At 37.6% G+C, this 23,581-nt stretch overlaps 1 protein-coding gene and 1 pseudogene across 5 annotated transcripts in view; one reads left to right on the forward strand and one right to left on the reverse strand.

The window, feature by feature from the left end:
- Positions 1 to 23,581, forward strand: part of FBXO4 (F-box protein 4) — a 362,228-nt gene that overhangs the window by 34,953 nt on the left and 303,694 nt on the right. The gene's annotated exons all lie outside the window — the stretch shown is intronic.
- Positions 8,582 to 9,934, reverse strand: LOC100450456 (bifunctional methylenetetrahydrofolate dehydrogenase/cyclohydrolase, mitochondrial-like; annotated as a pseudogene).

Below are 23,581 nucleotides of genomic sequence, written 5' to 3' on the forward strand. Positions count from 1 at the left end.
CTCCTGCCTCAGCCTCCTGAGTAGCTGGGACTACAGGCGCCCGCCACCACACCCGGCTAATTTTTTGTGCTTTTGGTAGAGACAGGGTTTCACCGTGGTAGCCAGGATGGTCTCGATCTCCTGACCTCGTGATCGCCCACCTTGTCCTCCCAAAGTCCTGGGATTATAGGCGTGAGCCACCCCGCCAGCCAGCAATTTTTAGTTATACAATAAGTTGTTATTAATTGTAGTAAACATGAGTACAATAGAGCTCTTGAACTCATTCCTCTTGTCTAACTGAAATTTTGTGTCCTTTGACCAACATCTCCCCAATCTCACCATCTGCCTTCTTCTGGTAACCACCATTTAACTCTTTGTTTTTATAAAGTTGGCTTTTTTAGATTCCACATGTAAGTGAGATCATGCAGTGTTTGTCTTTCTGCATTTGGCTTATTTCACTTAATATAATGTACTCTGGGTTCATCCATGTTATCACAAATAACAAGATTTCCTTCTTTTCAAAGAATGGAATAGTATTCCATTGTATATACACAGAATTTTTTAAAATTCATTTATCTCTTGATGTACACTTAGGATGATTTCACATTTTGGCTGTTGTAAATAATACTGCGACAAATAAGGGAGTGCAAATATCTCTTTGACATACTGATTTCATATCCTTTGGATACAGATCCAGTAGCAGGATTGCTGGATCATATGGTAGTTCTATTTTTATATTTTTAAGGAAACGCCATACTGTTTTTCATAATGACTGTACTAATTTACATTCCAACTAACAACATACAAAAGTTCTTTTCTCTGCATCCTCACTTACATTTGTTATCTTTTTTCTTTTTGATAGTAGCCATTCTAACAGGTGTGAGGTGATCTCTCACTGTAGTTCTATTTGCATTTCTCTGATTAGTGGTGTTGAGCATTTTTTCATACACCCATTAGGCACCTGTATATCTTCTTTTGAGAAATGTCAGTTCAGGTTTTTTGCTCAGTTTCAAGTCAGGTTATTTGTTTTCTTACTATTGAATTGTTTGAGTTTCTTATATCTTTTGGGTATTAACTCCTTATGAGATCTATGGTGTTCAGATATTTTCTCCCATCCCATAGGTTGTTTCTTTACTCTGTTGACTTTTTTTGTTTGTTTTGCCAAAGTTTTTCACTTTGGTGGAATTCTATTTATCTTCTTGTTGCCTGTGCTTTTAGGGCCATATTTTAAAAAGTCCTTGCCTAGATAAGTGCCATGGAGCTTTCCCTCCATTTTTTTCCAGTAGTGTTATAGTTTTTGGTGTTATATTTGTGTTTAATCCATTTTAGATCAATTTTTGCATGTGCTTTGAGGTGATGGTCTACTGTCATTTTTCTGTGTGTGAAAATTCAGTCTTTATTGAAGAAACTCTTCCCCATTGTGAGTTCTTGACATCTTTGCCAAAAGTTGACAATAAATATGTGGATTTATTCCTGGACTGTCTATTCTGCTTCATTGGTCACGGTGTCTATTTTTATGCCAGTACCATGCTATTTTAATTACTATAATTCTGTAGTAGATTTTGAAATAGGGTAGTGTGATGCCTCCTGCTTTGTTCTTTTTGCTTAGTATTGCTTTGGCTATTCAGTCTTTTGTGGTTTCATATAAATTTTAGGATTTTCTTTCTATTTCTATGAAAAATGTCATTGGAATTTGTATAGGGATTTTTTTGAATCTGTAGATCACTTTGGGTAGAATGGGCATTTTAAAAACATTAATTCTTCCAATCCATTAACATGGGATATCTTTTTATTTATTTGTGCATTGTTCAATTTTCTTCATTAGAGTATTATAGTTTTCTGTGTACAGATCTTTCACCTTCTTAGGTGAATATATCCCTAAGTATTTTATTTATTTGGTGGCTATAATTAATGGAATTATTTTCTTGATTTTTTTATTTACAGCTTTTTGTTAACGTATAGAAACACTACTGATTTCTGTTTGTTGATTTTGTATTCTGCAACTTTATTGAATTTATTAGTTTTAACAGTCTTTTTTGGCAGAGTCCTTAGGGTTTTCTATATATAATGTAATCTATGAACATAAATAATTTAACTTTTTTCTTTCTGATTTGGATGCCTTTATTTTTCTTTCGTCTAGCTTGCTCTGTCTATAAATTCCAGTACTGTATTGAACAGAAGTGTCAATAATGAACATTCTTGTCTTACTTCTGATCTTAGAGCAAAAGCTTTCAGCTTTTCACCATTGAGTATGATATTAGCTGTGGGCTTCTCATATATGGTCTTTATTGTGTTGAGGTACATTTCTTCTATATATCTCATTTGTTGGGAGTTTTATGATGAAAGGATGTTGAATTTTGTTTGTGCCTTTTCTGCACTAATTGAGATGATTATATGGTTTTTGTCCTTTATTCTGTTAATGTATTATATCACATTTATTGTTTGATCACGGTGAATTATTCTGGTGTTGATGTTCTCTATTGCATTTTTCATTTCATTCATTGTGATGTTCAGCTCCAGAATTTCTGTTTGTTTTTGTTTTACAATTTTAATCTCTTTGATAAATTTTTTATTTTGGTCTTTTTTTTTTTTAAATTTTACTGTATTATTACTCTGTATTTTCTTGAAGTTTATGGAATTTCCTTAAAATAATAATTTTGAATTATTTATTAGGCAAGTTTGAGTATCTACATTTGGAGTTCATATATCTTCATTGGGGCAGTAACTGAAAAATTGTGTTCTTTTGATGGTGTTATGTCTCCTTGGTTGTTTTGTTTCTTCTTGCCTTCTATTGATGTCTGCAGATTTGGTGGAGTATTCTCCTCTTCCTGACTTTATGTGCTAATTTTTCTGTGGAAAGATCTCTCCCTATAGGGAGGTCAGAGGCCGTTTCTGGGTGGGGTGCAGTGATTTGTCACCAATGGGGTCAAAGCTGTGTATTCATCTCAACATCCCTGTCTGCTGAGGTCAATACTGATGAAGGTTACAGGCATCTTCAGTGGCCGATGGTGTAGATATGCATAGTGGCAGTGAAAGTCATTGCAGTGTTTGATGGTGATGGCTGCTAAGGTCCTCCCAATCTTTTTTTCTCTCACTGGGGAAGTTGTGGCTGAAGAGATTCCTCTTCACACTGAGTCTACTTTGCAGTCCCACTCAAGTTGGCAGTGGCACTGGTGTCTGATCATGGTGCTCATGGAGTAGTCATGAAGTTGAGGCCTGAAGCATGAGCATGCCTGGAGGGACTATGGTTCTGGAGTCCAGAATGATAATGGCACAGGTGTCTAGGGCTCAGGGACCCCTGCTCCCTTGTCAGTAACAGCATGTGATGTGCAGGTGCTTGTGCAGCAGCCATAGAGTTAAGCATGGGAGCACAGGCTTATGCAGAATTAAAGTGGCTCTGAAGTTAAGGGAGAGACGAGATCTCTATGGTATCTAAGTCAGTACCTGGAATGAAACTATGTGCAGAAAGAGTTTGGCTCTGGGTCCCAGAGTGCTAACTAGCTCAATATGGCTTATGGGCAGGGCACTTGTATGGTTGGGAGAGGTGTCAGCTTCTTGGGTGGTGGAGAAGTGTGCAGACACATCTCCTTTTCTGGGGTTCCTGAACAAGAACAGCTGTTTGTTGCCTTGGTGGCAAAAGTAGCCAGTGTCACCTATGGAGCAGACTGCTAGGAAACTCAATGGTTCCTGCCATGCAGCTGATAGCAACAGCCTTTGTCTTTCTTCTTTGTTCCTTGCTCTCTCCTGGCATCTCAAGTATGCTAATTTCACCAGCAATCTTTTATATGTGCATATTCCCAATATTTTTGCTCCATTCTGTTGCCACAGACTCTTTAGTGGGCCTTTCAGACTTCTCTGGGATATTTTGGTTTGTGGCTAGTTGTCTGTATTTGTTTCTTTGTAGGTGAATGAAAGCTGGTACCTCCTACTCTGCCATTTTGATTGATGTTTTGATATATGCATATGAAAGTTTCTTTAGACTTATTTTACCACAGGCGCAAATAATTTGGGAATGGGATCTGTGCCTTCGTTTTAGCTAGATTTGGGGCCTGAGCATCTGAAGGATTTGTTTCCATTTTTTTGTTTTGCCTTCAGTCTTTCTCAGTCCCTGCTTGGCTGCATCTCAGAGGGATTCTTATTAGCTATCCTGCCTTAGCTTCCACCAAAATCAACCAGTGCATCAGTGGGGGCCCTGAGTGCCTAGAGAATTTTGTTCAGGTTTTTGTGTTGCCTGAAGACTCCAGCAATCCCCCTACACTTGCATCTCAGAGGAGAGTTTATTTTAGCTTTCTTGCTCTTCTCTTCGCCACAGGTCATCACTGTCTGTTACTCAGTGTAAAGCCCAGAGGGTTTATCTTCGTTCTTATGCCTTGCCCTTAGATTTCATGAGGTCCTGCCCACTGTGTGTCAGTGTGGCAAGTCTCTTCCAGTATTCCTGACCCTCTTTCACCAAAGGTAAGTGCCTCCTACCTTGTACTGGGTGTGAAGTTCAAACACTTGAAAGTTTCTCTTAGCATTCCTACCCCGGCCCAATATTTCTCATGAGTACTCTGTGAATGCCTCTGAAAAGTGTTGGCAAGTGGCATACTCTCTGTTCTGGGGACTCCACATCAGATGATGCCATCCCACACTTGGTCAATAAAAATTCCTTAAACGTTCATCAGTTTTCTCATTTCCCATTTATCTGACAGCTTTCTCCCTTTTCCACTGATTCACCAAAAATGACAGAAACTGTTAGATTTCTTCACTCCAAAGAGAGGTGTGTAACTTTTTGGATTTTAAGTCATTAGGTTTTATCCCTCATTCTTAGCACTCTGATAAATTTTTTTCAAACCATGACTTTACATATTATCTGGCTGGTTACTGTTGTTAGGGTGGGAATGACATTTTCTTGTAACTTTTTACATTCTAAGCAGAAGGTAATACCTGATAGTTTACATATAAATGATCATTTTTCTCTTTCAACATATATATATACACACATATATAATATATATACTATATATACACACACTACACATAATATATATGCTGTATATGTTGATTAAAAATATTTTTGAAATTATTCTTTTAGAATATATTGGAGGTATTAATCTTTTTTTTAAATACCTTCGGTGGTAGGAAATCTTTCACTAATTCCAAAATTACATCTGCTCTAAAATAAGAGTGACATTCAGAACCAAGTTTGTAAATAATGGTGGTGATTAATTATGCTTTTTGTACAGTTGACTCTTGAACAACGTGAGGGTTAGGGCTGATCCGCCACATTGTTAAACATCTTTCCCAAAACTTAGCTACTAATAACCTACTTTGACCAGAAGTCTTACTGATAATGTAAACAGTCAATTAACATATATTTTGTATATGTATTTTGTCTTGTATTCTTACAATTAAAAAACTAGAGAAAATAAAATGCTATCAAGAAAATCACAAGAAAGGGAAAATATATTTACTATCCATTAAGTGGAAGTGAATCATCATAAAATTCTTCAACTTCATTGTCTTCACATTGACTCGGCTAAGGAGGAGCAGGAAGAGGAAGGGTTGGTCTTGATGTCTTGGGGTAGCAGAGATGGAAGAAAATCTATGTATAAGTGGACCTGTGCAGTTTAAACCTACATGGTTCACAGGTCAACTGTAATGAAATAATTGGGATGATTTTTTTAAAGACTAGTCAACTGAAGCAGTGGGTGTGGAAAAAGAACAAATAAATCTGCAACTGGTTGTGATCAGTTAGTTGTAAACACCATTGCACTCAGACCAGTCAGGATGATTTTTTATGCTTCTTCTAGGTACCTTTTGAAGGCAATATTACACAAGCAATTCAAAATTGATTTTGAATGATGGAAGCATCATTGAAATAAGGAAATTCCTCTGATGTTGACTGTTTAATTATGAGTAGTAAACAAAAAGCAAATATCTAGAAAGCTGTAATTTTAAGATATATTTTCATTGCTCATGTATCCAGCCTTGAACATTTGTTGTTAAAATTACTTTAAAATATTTCAGATTTTAGTCTTTCTTGTACTCTGAATAATCCAATGCCAATTGATATATGGTTTGCCATTTTATTGCTTTCTTTGTAAATGCAAAAAGAGATTGATTTTTTTTTAGTTTACTTGAAAGTATATCATAGGCATCTTCACCTTATTAACAACTTAGAGTGATTTCTCTTTTTTCATACCACAGCAGACACATGTGTTTTAATAAAAAAAAAAACCTTTAATCAGAAAGTCTGATTAAATTCAATATTAACTCAAACTCTTAAAAGTATTTTGGAAAAGTCAACAGGATACATCACAGAAAAGCAGGCAGCTGCTAAAAATTCTTTGGTGGAAAAGTAACTTGCATACTTATCCAAGCCACAAAATGATTATCAAGTGAAGTTTGTTTTTTTTCCAAAAATAGATTTTAAGATACACCAAAGATGATGAGCATTTTTTCATGTGTCTTTTGGCGCATAAATGTCTTCTTTTGAGAAATATCTGTTCATGTCCTTCGCCCACTTGTTGATGGGGTGGTTTGTTTTTTTCTTGTAAATTTGTTTGAGTTGATTGTAGATTCTGGATATTAGCCCTTTGTCAGATGAGTAGATTGCAAAAATTTTCTCCCATTCAGTAGGTTGCCTGTTCACTCTGATGGTAGTTTCTTTTGCTGTGCAGAAGCTCTTTAGTTTAACTAGATCCCATTTGTCAATTTTGGCTTTTGTTGCCATTGCTTTTGGTGTTTAGACACGAAGTCCTTGCCCATGCCTATGTACTGAATGGTAATACCTAGGTTTTCTTCTAGGGTTTTTATGGTTTTCGGTCTAACATTTAAGTCTTTAATCCATCTTGAATTAATTTTTGTATAAGGTGTAACGAAGGGATCCAGTTTCAGCTTTCTACATATGGCTAGCCAATTTTCCCAGCACCATTTATGAAATAGGGAATTGTTTCCCCATTTCTCGTTTTTGTCAGGTTTGTCAAAGATCAGATTGTTGTCGACATGCAGCATTATTTCTGAGGGCTCTGTTCTATTCCATTGGTCTATATCTCTGTTTTAGTACCAGTACCATGCTGTTTTGGTTACTGTAGCCTTGTAGTATAGTTTGAAGTCAGGTAGCGTGATGCCTCCAGCTTTGTTCTTTTGGCTTAGGATTGACTTGGCAATGCAGGCTCTTTTTTGGTTCCATATGAACTTTAAAGTAGTTTTTTCCAATTCTGTGAAGAAAGTCATTGGTAGCTTGATGGGGATGGCATTGAATCTATAAATTACCTTGGGCAGTATGGCCATTTTCACGATACTGATTCTTCCTACCCATGAGCATGGATATTCTTCCATTTTTTTGTATCCTCTTTTGTTTCATGAAAAAATGCTCATCATCACTGGCCATCAGAGAAATGCAAATCAAAACCACAATGAGATACCATCTCACACCAGTTAGAATGGCGATCATTAAAAAGTCAGGAAACAACAGATACTGGAGAGGATGTGGAGAAATAGGAACACTTTTACACTGTTGGTGGGACTGTAAACTAGTTCAACCCTTGTGGAAGTCAGTGTGGCGATTCCTCAGGGATCTAGAACTAGAAATTCCATTTGACCCAACCATCCCATTACTGGGTATATACCCAAAGGACTATAAATCATGCTGCTATAAAGACACATGCACACGTATGTTTATTGCGGCATTATTCACAATAGCAAAGACTTGGAACCAACCCAAATGTCCAACAGTGATAGACTGGATTAAGAAAATGTGGCACATATACACCATGGAATACTATGCAGCCATAAAAAATGATGAGTTCACGTCCTTTGTAGGGACATGGATGAAATTGGAAATCATCATTCTCAGTAAACTATCGCAAGAACAAAAAACCAAACACCGCATATTCTCACTCATAGGTGGGAATTGAACAATGAGAACACATGGACACAGGAAGGGGAACATCACACTTCGGGTACTGTTGTGGGGGTGGGGGGAGGGGGGAAGGATAGCACTGGGAGATATACCTAATGCTAGATGACGAGTTGGTGGGTGCAGCGCACCAGCATGGCACATGTATACATATGTAACTTACCTGCACGTTGCGCACATGTACCATAGAGCCTAAAGTATAATAATAATAAAAAAAAAAAAAAAGATTAGAGTATTTTTTTCTTTCTACTCAGTTACTACCATTTTTTTCTTTTTCATCTTTTCCCTAATTTTTCCTCTGATTTGATGAGTTGAACTCAAAAGGTTTGGTATGTAAAATGATTATCAATGCTTATGAGAATAGCACTAGAGAAGTGCAATCCTAGAAAAGGCAAATTTTTAACAGGTGGCTTGACAAAGTTAAGCATTCATTCTCAATATGACAATGTCTCTCATGTTAGTCACAAGGTTAATGGCTGCTCTTGGGTAGATCCCATGACCCTGCATGATACTGTAATGCTTCCTGGTGAGGTACTGCAGAGCTATGTCACACGCACCCATGAAAGCTTTCAATAAATGCAAAGCATCGTTTTAAACCATTTCAGTAGAATAAATAAAAACAAAAATCACATTTCTCTTGGCTTGCTTTGTTTCTTGAGCTGGCTTGAAGTGCTGTTGGTGATACAGAAGACACAAGAGTTAGTTAGTGGCTACTCCAAGCTCTTTAGACTTCAGCACTTTCCGTTCTTCAAGCCTCAGCACTTTTTTTTGCAGCAATTATGGTATTCTTCATTAGCATTGCCACTGTCATAGGGCCAACATCTCCAGAAACTGGAGTGATATAACTGGCTTTTTGTTTAACTCCTTTAAAATCCACATTTCCAACCAACTTAGGTTTAGCAGTTACAGGATCTTGAACTGTATCTATTCCCACATCAATGACTATTGCTTCTTCCTTGGTCATATTTGCTGTGATCAGATTTGGAACACCTGCAACAGATATTACAATATCTGCAAGAATTGTATGTTTCGTCAACTGCTCTTTGGGGGTATATCAATGAGATATTATAACAGTGGCATCACCTCCGTGACGTTCATGCACCCCATCTGTGTGCAGTGACATTGCAATGGGCATTACAACATTTTTCGACCTTCCAGCCACAACCACATTCTTCCCTAGGGTTGGAATGCCAGTTTGCTTAATTATTTCCCACACACCGCATGGAGTAGCTGGTATATGGAATACTGGTCCAGATACATTCACCCTACATTGATTACATGAAAGCCATCAACATCCTTATCTGGAAAAACAGAATTGCAGATCTTTCTCTCATCAATGTGCTCTGGAAGAGGCAGGTGGAGAAGGAGGCCGTCTACATTACCATCATTATTCAATTTATTGATTAAATTCAACAATTCTTCCTCTGAAATTGAAGCTGGTTTCACAATTGTCTCACTGTTGATTCCCACATCTGCAGCTGCCCTGGTTTTGTTGAGGGTATGGGAATGACTTGTAGGAGTTTTGCTGACCAGAGCCACGCTCAGGCACGGCCGTTTGTTGCCAGAGGCCAGCTACTCCTCCACCTCCTGCCACACTTCCTGCTTGATCCACTGGGCCAGTTTCCTGACAACAGCTTCATTTAGTTGGCAATGGGTTCTTCCTAAGAACCCCACTGCTTCATCCAAAGCTGACAGACCAAGAGTGAGTATCTGATGGCAAAGGCAACAATTTTTTTTCCCTTGTTATTATTATTTTTTTCTTTATTATTATTATTGTTATTATTATTATTATACTTTAGGCTCTATGGTACATGTGCGCAACGTGCAGGTAAGTTACATATGTATACATGAAAGGCAACAATTTTTAGGTTGGCCAGCTGTTCAGTTGGTGCAAAGGCTTAGCTCCTAAGAGCAGAGTTATGGGAACCAGTAAGAGCTAGTCCCTGAGGGAGTTCAAAGGAACTGCCGCGAGGTGGAAAGGGCGAGGATAGAGGCGGCAGCTCTGAGCGGGCTGGATCAGCGGGCGGCCAACGCTGACATGAGGGAAGTCGCAGCCACAGCCCGCGCCGGTGCCTGCGCTGGGCTGACAGTGATTTTAAATAAAGTTTTGTTGAAGGAAGATAGATACGTTTCATTTATAGAAATGAAGGTGGAATTTTTTACAGAAATTAAGTTCCGCAAAAAAGTAGTATTAATGGGATTAGCTGTGACACAGTCTCCCAGCAGGGGGCAACACGTTGGGAATCAGAAGTAGCTGGGCAAATGTTTTTCAACTTTTTTGCCTTTGTGTCCCAGCCTGGTCAAAGTTCTGAAAAGCATTCATTTTAAACTAAATTTCAACTAGTTATGAAATAATTAAACACCTTTTTTTAAATATTCTGACTTGGTGCCTAAGTATTCGATTTTTTTTTCTGTTACATACCGAAATTTAAGAATATGTAATAATAATAAATTACTGCAAAGTTACTACCCTCTATGTAAATTTTTTTAATTGTTGAAAATGATTTCTTTTGAATTTCATTGACATCCTCATGTTTTGAAAATTGCAGGATTTGTTGCACAAACCCGCAGTTCATGGAATTCTTATATTTTATGATTTTATGAATGCCCATTCTGTTCCCATGGAAACTTTCAGTTTTTATCTTCTAGATATTGTTAAAGCATGTTATTTATATTGAAGGTTTTCTTATCTATAAAGTTCCAATCCAACAAATGTATTGTTTTTCTAAGTGCAAGCTCTTTTGCAAATGGTTTTGTCCTTGTCTTATTTTGGGTAACCTTCTTTTTACACTCTACAGTTGTCACATATTTGTTGACATACGGTCAGATAGAGCAGCCAAGGGTTGGTGCCCCTTAGCAGCATCCTGCAATCCTGTCTCCTTTATGAATACCTAAGCTTACTTTTTCCACTCACTTTTTCCTTTTCTTACTCTGAAACATATACATTTCCAGAAGAGTTCATGAAAATATATTGTAGTTTAATGAGTGCTTATAAAACAAACACTTGTGTAACCGAAGTCAAAAAGTAAAACTGGCAGCATTCCAAAACACATATCCAGTCTATTCATGCCGTTCTCCCTAATTACAGTTCTATTCCTCCACCCTGGAGGTATCCCTATGTCTTAATCAATTTTGTGCTGATAGAACATCTCAGACTAGATAATTTAAAATGAGCAGGAATGTATTGGTTCATGTTTCTGGAGGTAATCCATACTATAATATTTGGCTATATAATTTTCTTTTTAATATACTCTCCCATTATATGAATATTTCATAATTCATGCATGCTACTAAAAGTGAACATTGAGGATGTTTACAGTTTTTGGTTACTGTAAACAATGCTGCTACAAATGCATGTGTGTGGATGTATTTAGGATAAATGGTGAGTTGCACACCTTAACATTTTCCTGGTGAAACACCTCTTGGATTTTAAAACCCAAACTTTAGAATGTAGGTGTCTTTGCAATATATTACTTGCTGATGTCTTACACACACAAAAAAATGTATATTCATGCCCCCAAAGCTCAATACTACATTTTAAACAAAACAATGTGTGTGTGTTGTGAAAAAAAGAAGGTGGGGATAAGAGTGAAATCTTGAGTTCTATTTTAAATAGAATTAAGTGTAAATGCTGTGAAAGGTACAGCTGAGAATCAATAAAGGCCATAGTACTGTGGTTACTGTATACAAAGCAACCATTTAATGAATGTTTAAATCTTTTTACATCCAAACATGATTGGTTGTTACATATAGGCATTCTACTGTGAATTAGTTCTGTTTTAGAAAATTGGTTGAAGTTTTGAGTTGATATATAAGACATTATAATTTTTCTCATTTAACATATTGAGAAATTGGTTCTCAGTTAGCACTTATAGATGCCTCATTTACAGCGGTAGAGTTCTGATTTTAAGTGGTGTATCCTGAAATTGAAAAATGCTAAACCTAAAATGGAAATGCTGGGTGATAGATTGTATATATCTTTACCTTGGCTAGATAATGGCAGATTGTTTTCCAAAGAGGTGATACAAATATTCCCATGAGGTGTGTATGAGAATTCCATTTATTATATCTTCACCTGTTAACCAATTTTCCTAATATTTGAGAAAAAGTTCTGTATTACAGAAGAAAACCAGTTATAAAATATGCAAGAAATTATAGAAAATGTAATTTTACTGGCCCAAATGATATTATTAGATTAAGGGGAAAATATTAATTGGTTTCAAAACCATTAAGTAAATGATTGATGATAAACTGGTCATTGGTTAATTGTTAAAAAAAAACCCTAATAGATTACTTTTTAATCATAAGGAAAAAAGCTTATCTGTATAGTGGATGGGAAAAACAAAATAACTTAGTGTAAGAATTTATCAATCATAGTGCCACCAATGATGGTTAACCAGATATTATGTGACTTTGGGTATGATGCTACATGAAGTATACACCATCACTTTAATTGTTATTGGCAAAAATAATTTAAATTTATTAAGCTTCTGACATAATACACAATACAGAATATAGACTATAGACAGGAAATACAGGATACAGGCTAACAAGTTCAATAATAGTACAGCAAGGCAAATAGACAAATTCAGGAATATTCTACAGAATGTAATTGGCTTGGGTTTTTAAAAAACTTAGTATTATGAAAAAGAGATTGTAATCAATTATAAGAAATTTAACAAATATAAAAGCCAGATGCAAGATTGGATCCTACATTTGATATTTGAATGGACAAATGAACTGTATGTAATATTTTTGGGTCAACTGGGGGAATTTTGAACATAGTCTGAGCAGTAGATGAGATAAAATGTACTGAAAGAGAAAGTTACTAAAAAAACAAAACCAGATTGAGGAATGGTATGTACAATAAAATTTTATATTGATGTAAAACTAGAAAGAGGTGTGTGTGTGTGTGTGTGTGTGTGTGTGTATGTGTGTGTGTATGTGTATAAAGACCTGGAAAGGTAAACATTAAGGTGATTAGCATTGGTGGACACTGATGGTAATTAAATTGATTTAATTAAATTCAAAATTTTCCTATAGTGCACATGTGCTGCTTCTGTAACTATACTTTTTAAAAGTACAAACAAGATAATAAAAAGTTAACCAATTTAACAGATTACTTTTTGTCAACTGATTACTTTTTAATGGAGTGTATTTCCTGCTAAGAGTTAAGATATAAAAGAAAAATATTTTTGGTCTAATAATAGTTCTATGCATGACTAGCATTTCATATGCTAGATAATCTTCCTGGAAATAATGATTGCCTTGATTGTTACTATAAAGACCACTCCATAGGGTCATAAATCATCTAGTGTCCTCATCTTCTTTCCTGATTATGTGCATTTTAGTATGCATCTTAAAAGAGGCAAAATGTTTCTTTCTCTATTCTAGCATTTTACAGTTTTGGTTCTATCGTTTTCTTCTCTGTTATATTATGTTTAGTTTATTAAAGGAAGAAATAGATTGATTAAAATAAATTACAAAGAATTTATGTGCAGATGGCTGTCAATAATTGTGAATAGGTTTTTTACACTCTTACTTATTTCATTTTATAAATATGTATTTTCAAAAACATGCACATCTTCTTCCTACTCTCTTTTCAAAGCCTGGATCATAATTTTTCAGTTCTGTACCCCAAAGTAATAAGAGCCATTTATGACAAACCCACAGTTAACATCATACTAAACAGGCAAAATCTGGAAACATTCCCCTTGAGAATGTATACAAGACAAGGATGCTCACTCTCATCACTTCTATTCAACATAGTAAGGAAGTCCTAGCCAGAGCAATCAGGCAAGAGAACAAAATGAAAGGCATCCAAATAGGAAGAGAGGAGGTAAAATTATTTCCCTTTACAGATGATATATAATTCTATACCTAAAAAACTCCATCCCATAGTCTCTGCTCAAAGGCTCTTAGAACTGACAAATAACATCAGTAATGTTTCAGGATACAAAAATCAATGTATAAAAATTAGTAGCATTGCTATACACCAGTAATGTCCAAACTGAGAGCCAAATCAAGAACATAATGCCATTCACAGTAGCCACAAAATAGATAAAGTACCTAGGAATATAGCTAACAAGGGAGGTGAAAGATCTCTACAATGCAAATTAAGAAACACTGCTGAAAGAAACCAGAGATAATACAAACAAATGGAAAATCAATATTTTTAAAATGACCATACTTCCAAAGCAATGTACAGGTTCAATGTTATTCTTATCAAACCACCAATGACATTTTTTCACAGAATTGAAGAAAAAACTATTCTAAAATTCATATGGAACCAAAAAAATAAGCCTGAATAGCCAAAGCAATCCTAAGCAGAAAGAACAAAGCCAGAGGCATCACATTACCCAACTTCAAACTATACTACAAGACTACAGTAACCAAAACAGCATGGTACTGGTAAAAAAATAGACACATAAAACCAATGGAACAGGCTAGAAAACCCAGACATAAAGCCACACACAAACAACCATCTGATCCTCAACAAAACTGACAATAACAAGCAATGGGAAAAGGATTCCTTATTCAATAAATAGTGCTGAATAACTGGCTAGCCATAAATAGAAGATTGAAACCGGACCCCTTTCTTTCACCATATACAAAAATCAACTCAAAATGCATTAAAGACTTAAATGTAAGACCAAAAACTATAAAAACCCCAAGAAGAAAACCTAGGAAATCTCATTCTGGTCATAGGCCTTGGCAAAGATTTCATGTTGAAGACTCCAAAAGCAGTTTCAACAAAACCAAAAGTTGACAAGTGGGACTTAATTAAACTAAAGAGTTACTGCACAGCAAAAGAAACTATCAGCAAAGTAAACAGACAACCTACAAAGTGGGAAAAAATATTTTTGAACTATACATCTGACAAAGATCTAATATCTCGTATTTATTAGGAACTTAAACGATAAGCAAAACCCAAACCAAACTCATTGAAAAATGGGCAAAGGACATGAACAGACACTTCTCAAAAGACAACATACAAGCACCCAACACGCATATTTAAAATGTTCCTCCTTACTAATCTTTACAGAAATGCAAATCAAAACCACAATGAGATATTATCTCACAACAATCAGAATGGCTATTATTAAAATAGGCTCATGCCTATAATCCTAATACTTTGGAATACTGAGGCGAGAGGGTTGCTTGAGCCCAGGGGTTTGAGACCAGTCTGGGCAACATGGTGAGATCCTGTTTCTACAAAAAATAATTAAAAAAAAATAGCCAGATATCATGGTGCATGTCTGAGGTCCCAGCTACTCAGGAGGCTGAGTGGGGAAGATTTCTTGAACCCATGAGGTTGAGGCTGTAGTGAGTTGTGTTCATGCCACTGCACTCCAGCCTGGGTGAGAGAGCGAGATGCTGTCAAAAAAAAAAAAAAAAAAGAAAAAAGTAAAAATAACAGATGTTGGCAAGATTTCAGAGAAAAGAGAACCCCCATACACTGTTGGTGGGAATGTAAATTATTTCAACCACTGTGGAAAGCAGTTTGGCAATTTCTCAAAGAACTTAAAACAGGACTATCATTTGATCCAGCAATCCCATTACTTTTTACACATTCAATCTTTTGTTGCTATTGTCATTCTTTTTAGATTTACATATGCTATTAATACATAATGGGTTGATAATGGGTTAAAGCTAATATTTTTGCTTTAAATAGCTGATTATCTTTTAGACCCATTAAAATTCTGCCTGAAAAATTTTCTTTAACATTTATGTAGTATATAAACTTGCTGGCAATGAATTCTCCTAGTTTTTGTTTACTTTAGAAAGTCTTTATTTTTCTATTTGAAAGATATTATTACTAGGGACAGAATTCTGGGTTGAGAATTTTTCTTTTTCAGCACTGTAAAGCTAGACTAGTGTCTTCTGGCTTGCATCATCCCTCTAATTGTTATCTTTCTTTCTCCGTATGTATGTATCCTCCTTTTTCTTTTGTTGTCTCAACATTTCTTCTTTGTCTTTTGCTTTCAGCAGTTTGAAGATGGTATCCTTGGTCTGGGGTGTGTATGTTTGTGTAATTATCTTTCCTGGTGTTCTCTGAGCTTCTTGAAACTGTGGTTTGGTGTCTGTCATCAATTTTGGAGAATTCTTGGCCTTTTTCCTTCAAGTATTTCTGTTGTCTTTTTCTCTACTTCTGTTTCTAGAATTTCAATTACATGTATGTTAGATGGTTTTGATATTGTTCCACAGCTCTTAGATTCTCTCTTCTTGTTTTTTGTTTGTTTGTTTTTTTTTTGGGGGGTGGTTTTTGGATTTTTTTTTCCCAAGTATGTTTTTCTCTTTGTGTTTCAGTCTGAGTAATATCTGTCAATCTATTTTTAAGTTTACTAATTCTTTTGCTAGATTCCTCTAAGTCTACTAATGACTCAGTTGAAGGCATGCTTTGTCACTGTTATTGTGCTATTTGTTTCTAACATTTCCATTTGATTCATTCTTGTTGTTTCCATCCTTCTGCTGAAATTACCTGCCTGATCCTGCATGTTGTTCACCTTCTCCCTTAGAACTTTAAAACATATTAATCATATTTATTTTAAATTTCCTGTCATTTAGTTTCAACATCTGCATCATATCTGAATCTGGTTCTGGTGATTGCTTTTTTTCTTGGTAGTGTGTGTATGCGTGTGTGTTTTATTTTCCTTACTTTTTGTATTCCTCATCATTTTTTGTTAAATACTAGTCATGTTAGTAGGAAAGAATGGTTTTTATTTCTGGAAGTGCGTGTATCTTTTTTTTCTGTTAGGCCTTTAGTGTCAGGGATTGAGTTAATCTATTTAGGAGGCAGGCTGAGTTTGAAGTATGTTTCTGCTATGGCCCCAGTGCCATTCTGCAGTAGCTGCAGTTCCTACCTTCAGGCCAGCCCCATAAGAGTTGATTCTTAGGACTCTTGCCAGTCTTTTTCATGAGTGCTGGTGGGGTCTATGGAGAAAAGGCGAGAACTTTACCTTCATCTGCAATTCCTAGGGCTCTATGGTCTCTCACTAGCCCACACTTAGCTTCTATTAATTTATTAACAATTGTAGCTGAATTATTCTTACTGACATCTGGCTTCGTCTGCCCCAGGGAAGCAAGTGCTTACATCTCATCTCTTCCTGCTGGAATTGTCTTTCCATAGAGTTAAGACTAATTAATTGATGTATGAGTTCAGCTCTCTCATTTAAGAATTTGCCCAGCATATGTTGTTAGAATGAGATCTCTCTAATCTACAGTAGAAGCCAGAGTTTATTAGACTCCATTGTTGCTTTGTTATACTGAAGCAAGAGATCTAAAGTAAGTTTGCTCAGTAGAAAGAATATTGTGTGTATTAATGAGAGACTGGCTAACTATATTAGAGTATATATGGTATATAGTTCTATTACTAATCTTATTTTACAGAGGAGAAAATAAGGCTCAGAAGGGCTAAAAATTGTACAGAACCATTCAATAGTAAGTAATAAGCTGGTATCTCACTATACTAAACTACTTTTCTTATTATTAGCTTTTAAAAACTTGTGGCAAAATATTCATAACGTAAAATTTAACATCTTAACCATTGTTAAGTGTATAGTTTAGTAGTGTTACCTACATTCACATTTTAGAAACTTTTTTGATCTGGAGACTACAATTAAAAGTGTGTTAGGCTGTTTTTGCATTGTTATAAAAGAATACCTGAATCTGGGTAATTTATAAAGAAAAGAGATTTAAATGGCTCATGGTTCTGCAGACTGTATGAGAAGCATGGTGCCAGCATCTGCTTGGCTTCTAGAGAGGCCTCAAGAAGCTTACAATCATGGTGGAAGGAGACGAAGACACAGCATGTCACATGGTGAGAGTGGGAGCAAGAAAGAGAGTGGGGAGAGGTTCCATGCTCTTTGAAATAATCAGATCTCACATGAACTACCAGAATGAGAACTCACTCATCACCAAGGGGACAGTGCTAAGCCATTCATGAAGGATTTGTTTCTATGATCCAAACATCTCCCACCAGGCCCCACGTCCAACTTTGGGGATTACTTTTCAACTTGAGATTTGGAGGGGAAAAATGTCCAAACTATATCATTCATCCCCTGACCCACCAAATCTCATGTCCTGCTCACATTTCAAAATAGAATCATGCCTTTGCAATAGACTCCCAAAGTCTTAACTTGTTCCAGACTTAACTTAAAAGTTCCAAAGTTCAAATCCAAAGTTTCATCTGAGACTCAAGGCCAAGTTCCTTCCACTGATGAACCTATAAAATCAAACACAAATCAAAGAAATTACTTTCTTCCAAGATAGGATGGTATTATAGGCATTGGGTAAACATTTCCATTCCAAAAGGGAGAAACTGGCCAAAAACAAAGGGGTAATAGGCCCCATGCAAGTCTGCAACCCAGCAGAGCAGGCATTAAATATGAAAGCTCCAAAATAATCTCCTTTGATCCCATGTCCTGCATCCAGAGCACACTGGTGCGAGGGGTGGGTTCCCAAGGCCTTGGGCAGCTCTGCTTCTGTAGCTTTGCAGGGTGAAGTCCCTGTGGATGCTGTCATGAATTGGAGGTGTGTACCTGCAGGTTTTCCAGGCTCAGGATGCAAGCTGCCCATGACTAACATTCTGGAGTCTGAAGGGCAGTGGCCTCCTTTCCACAGCTCCAGTAGGCCATGTCTGTGTGGGGGCTCCAGCTCCACATTTTCTCTTCACAGTGCCCTAGTAGAAGTTCTCAGTGAGGGATCCAGCCCTGTAGCAGGATTCACATCCTGTGAAATCTAGGAGAAAGCTGTCAAGCCTCCTTCATGCCTGCATTCTGTGTGCCTGCCACTTAACACTATATGGAAGCTAGTAAATCTTGTGGCTTGTGACCTTCAAAGCTGTTGCTCAAGCTGTACCTGGGTCCTATTGAGCCAAGGCTGGAGCTAGAGCTGCTGGGATGTGGGGAGCAGTGTTCTGAGACTGAGCAGGGCAATGGGGCCCTGGATCTGGCCCCCCAAACCATTCTTTACTCCTAGGCCTATAAACCTGTGATGTGAGGGGCTGCCTTGAAGACTTCTGCAATGCCTTTGGAGTCTTTTTCCCATTGGTCTTAGATATGAGCCCTTGGCTCCCTTTTAGTCATACTAATATCTCTAGCAAGTGGTTCCTCCACAGCCTGCTTGTATTCCTCTCCTGAAAATGCTTCTTTTTTCTCTGCCACATGGCTAGCTTGCAAATTTCCCAGAGTTTTACAGTCTGCTTCCCTTTTAAATATAAGTTTCAACTTTAAGTCATTTACTTGTTCCCATATCTGATTGCAGGCTGTTAGAAGCAGACTAACTCTTGAACATTTTGCTGCTTAAAAATTTCTTCTGCCAGTTACTGTGTCATCACTCTTAAGTTCAAACTGCCACAGATCCCTAGAGCCTGGACACAAGGCAACCAAGATCTTTGCTAATGCATAACAAGTGTGACCTTTGCTCGAGTTCCTAATAAATTTCTCTTTTCCATCTGAGACCTCCTTAGCCTGGCCTTCACTGTCCATATTTCTCAAAAAACTCCTGACCTCAGGTGATCTGCCTACCTCAGTCTCCCAAAGTGCTGGATTACAGGCGTGAACTACCACGCCTGGTCACTGTCCATATTTCTATCAGAATTTTGGTTACAACGATTTAATCATTCTCTAAAATATTCCAAACTTTTCCTCATCTTCTTTTCTTCTTCAGTGCCCTCCAAACTCTTCCAACCTCTGCCCATTGCTCAGCTCCAAAGCTGCTTCCACATTTTCTGGTATCTTTATAGTAATGCCCCACTTCTGGTACTAATTTTCTATATTAGTCAATTCTTGTGTCTCTATAAGGGAATAGTTAAAACTGGGTCATTTATAAAGAAAATAGGCCTAAGTAGCACACAGTTGGGCAGTTTGAATGAGAAACTTCGTGCCAACATCTGCTTGGCTTCTGCTGAGGGCCTCAGGAAGCTTACTATCATGACCTGAGGTGATGGGAAGCCAGCATGTCACATGGTGAGAGTGGAAGCAAGATAGAGATGGGGAGAAGCCATGCTCTTTTAAACAACCATATCTCTTTTGAACTATAAGAGCAAGAGCTCACTCATCACCACTTTGTAAAGGGGGTGGCATAAAACCATTTATGAGGGATTTACCCCCATGAAAAAAACATCTTGCACCAGGTCACACCTCCAACATTGGAGATTATATTTCAACATGAGGTTTGAAGGGAACAAAAATTCAAACTCTATTACTTAGAAAATTATAAAAGTACTAAAAACTCAATAACAAACACGTTGTTTAAAAAAGTGTGAAATGAAGAAAATATAGAAAGAAGAAAACAGAACAGCGTTTATAATCTCTAAACCCAGATAGAACCACTTTAAACATTTTGGTAAGTGGTTTTTTTAGGGTTCTTTCTAAATATTTAAGTTTGTATGTATTTCTTAAGTAGTAGTATTCTGAAAATAACTTCTGAATGACACTTTGTTTAACCTATAAACTTCAACTGATATTGTGTTAGATTGTGTTGGCTTTATTTAGTGGCCAAGTTTTTCTCATATATAATCTGTAGACACCTAACTTTCCCAAATTTTTTCTTTCAAAATGAAATAAACATATATTTTTATTCATTAAAAAACCTTAAGTTCAAGTCTTTTACATTTATTTTTATTTGATCTAAATTTGTGGACTTTGACCAAGATTCCAAACTCCTGAGTTTACTTTTAATTTTCATTCCATCATACATCATGCTTCTATTCTTGGAACTTGGTGTTGAGGGCAAAGCCCTCTTGACACTTTCCATGAGAGCCTTAATTCTATTGGGATAAAGGTATTGATCCTCTTAAGCAGACATCAGCAATTTTTTTTTTTTTGTAAAACGCTAGATGGTAAATTTTTTCAGTCTTGTAGACTGTGTAGTCTTTTTACAGGCAATGCATAAATGAGCATTAATGTTTTGCAATAAAGCTTTATTTCAAAAAGTTTAAGCAGTGACTGGATTTTGCCCCTATGTCTTAGTTTGTGGCCCACTACTCTCAAGGTAAGATTGGTTAATTGGTGTGAATCTGCAAAATAGTATTGCGTTCCAGACAACCATAGGTCATAGAACTCTCTCAGGTTGTTGGATTAAAGTCTTCAGGCAGGATTGTGGTCTTCAGTACTCCAGAGGTCTTATTGCTTCTCATTATTAAAAGGTGACAATCTATCCACATTTCTTATGTCTCTGCCTTTATCACTTATTTCTACCCAGTGTTAATTATGTTGCTTGAAGTAGCACAGCTATAGTGCACAATCATATCTACCACTAAGTATGTTATTAAAATTCTCAAAACTATACCTCCTCATTAACTGTGTGTTAGCAAATGTTTAACAATCACCTCTCAGGAAAAGACAAACAAACCTTGATTTGTAGTGTTTGATGATATCTGTGGTTCAACCACTCCCAGCATGGCCAGTTTGAAACTACCAACATGACATCACTCAATGTGGAGGTAGGAGGAGATGAGCACAATGGCTTTCCTGAGCCAGGGCAAGTTGGTGCCAGCATACCACTGTTAAGCTCAGCAGGTCCCCTGGCATGGCTAGGACGTGTCCTTGGTTTTTGGTTACTATTTATATTTCTAGAAACTACAACCTTAAATTCTGAGGCTTTCTATTATCCAGGAAGTCTGCAACAACAACATGCTTCACCTTCTGCTAAAGTGTATCCTCTCTTATCGCTAAAGACTTCAGGTACATTTAAAATGATCCTATGCCCTTCATAGGCTTTCTTTCTGCTTTGAAAAAATACCACCAGAAGCTTAATTATAACAATTTGTGCTAAGCCTACATGAATCAATCTAAAGACAAAACAAAGCAGAGGGAGGAGCCAAGATGGCTGAATAGGAACAGCTCTGGTCTACAGCTCCCAGCCTCAGCGAGGCAGAAGACGGGTGATTTCTGCATTTCCATCTGAGGTACCGGGTTCATCTCACTAGGGAGTGCCAGATAGTGGGTGCAGGACAGTGGGTGCAGTGCACCATGCGGGAGCCAAAGCAGGGCGAGGCATTGTCTCATTCGGGAAGCGCAAGGGGTCAGGGAGTTCCCTTTCATAGTCAAAGAAAGGGGTGACAGACGGCACCTGGAAAATCGGGTCACTCCCACCCTAATACTGCGCTATTCTGATGGGCTTAAAAAAACGGCGCACCAGGAGATTATATCCTGCACCTGGCTGGGAGGGTCCTATGCCCACGGAGTCTCGCTGATTGCTAGCACAGCAGTCTGGGATCAAACAGCAAGGCGGCAGTGAGGCTGGGGGAGGGGTGCCCGCCATTGCCTAGGCTTGTTTAGGTAAACAAAGCAGGCGGGAAGCTCGAACTGGGTGGGGCCCACCACAGCTCAAGGAGGCCTGCCTGCCTCTGTAGGCTCCACCTCTGGGGGCAGGGCACAGACAAACAAAAAGACAGCAGTAACCTCTCCAGACTTAAATGTCCCTGTCTGACAGCTTTGAAGAGAGCAGTGGTTCTCCCAGCACGCAGCTGGAGATCTGAGAACGAGCAGACTGCCTCCTCAAGTGGGTCCCTGACACCTGATCCCCGAACAGCCTAACTGGGAGGCATCCCCCAGTAGGGGCAGACTGACACGTCACATGGCCGGGTACTCCTCTGAGACAAAACTTCCAGAGGAACGATCAGACAGCAGCATTCGCGTTTCACGAAAATCAGCTGTTCTGCAATCTCCGCTGCTGATACCCAGGTAAACAGGGTCTGGAGTGGACCTCTAGCAAAATCCAACAGACCTGCAGCTGAGGGTCCTGTCTGTTAGAAGGAAAACTAACAAACAGAAAGTACATCCACACCAAAAACCCATCTGTACATCACCATCATCAAAGACCAAAAGTAGATAAAACCACAAAGATGGGGAAAAAACAGAGCAGAAAAACTGGAAACTCTAAAAAGCAGAGTACCTCTCCTCCTCCAAAGGAATGCAGCTCCTCACCAGCAATGGAACAAAGCTGGATGGAGAATGACTTTGACGAGTTGAGAGAGGAAGGCTTCAGACGATCAAATTACTCCGAGCTACAGGAGAAAATTCAAACCAAAGGCAAAGAAGATGAAAACTTTGAAAAAAATTTAGACGAATGTATAACTAGAATAACCAATACAGAGAAGTGCTTAAAGGAGCTGATGGAGCTGATGGGGCTGAAAGCCAAGGCTTGAGAACTACGTGAAGAATGCAGAAGCCGCAGGAGCCGATGCGATCAACTGGAAGAAAGGGTATCAGTGATGGAAGATGAAATGAATGAAATGAAGCAAGAAGGGAAGTTTAGAGAAAAAAGAATAAAAAGAAATGAACAAAGCCCCCAAGAAATATGGGACTATGTGAAAAGACCAAATCTGCATCTGATTGGTGTACCTGAAAGTGATGGGGAGAATGGAACCAAGCTGGAAAACACTCTGCAGGATATTATCCAGGAGAACTTCCCCAATCTAGCAAGGCAGGTCAACATTCAGATTCAGGAAATACGGAGAACACCACAAAGATACTCCTCAAGAAGAGCAACTCCAAGACACATAATTGTCAGATGCACCAAAGTTGAAATGAAGGAAAAAATGTTAAGGGCAGCCAGAGAGAAAGGTCGGGTTACCATCAAAGGGAAGCCCATCAGACTAACAGTGGATCTCTTGGCAGAAACTCTACAAGCCAGAAGAGAGTGCGGGCCAATATTCAACATTCTTAAAGAAAAGAATTTTCTACCCAGAAT

The sequence above is a fragment of the Pongo abelii genome, chromosome 4 (genome assembly GCF_028885655.2).
Source record: "Pongo abelii isolate AG06213 chromosome 4, NHGRI_mPonAbe1-v2.0_pri, whole genome shotgun sequence".
Taxonomy (NCBI): domain Eukaryota; kingdom Metazoa; phylum Chordata; class Mammalia; order Primates; family Hominidae; genus Pongo; species Pongo abelii.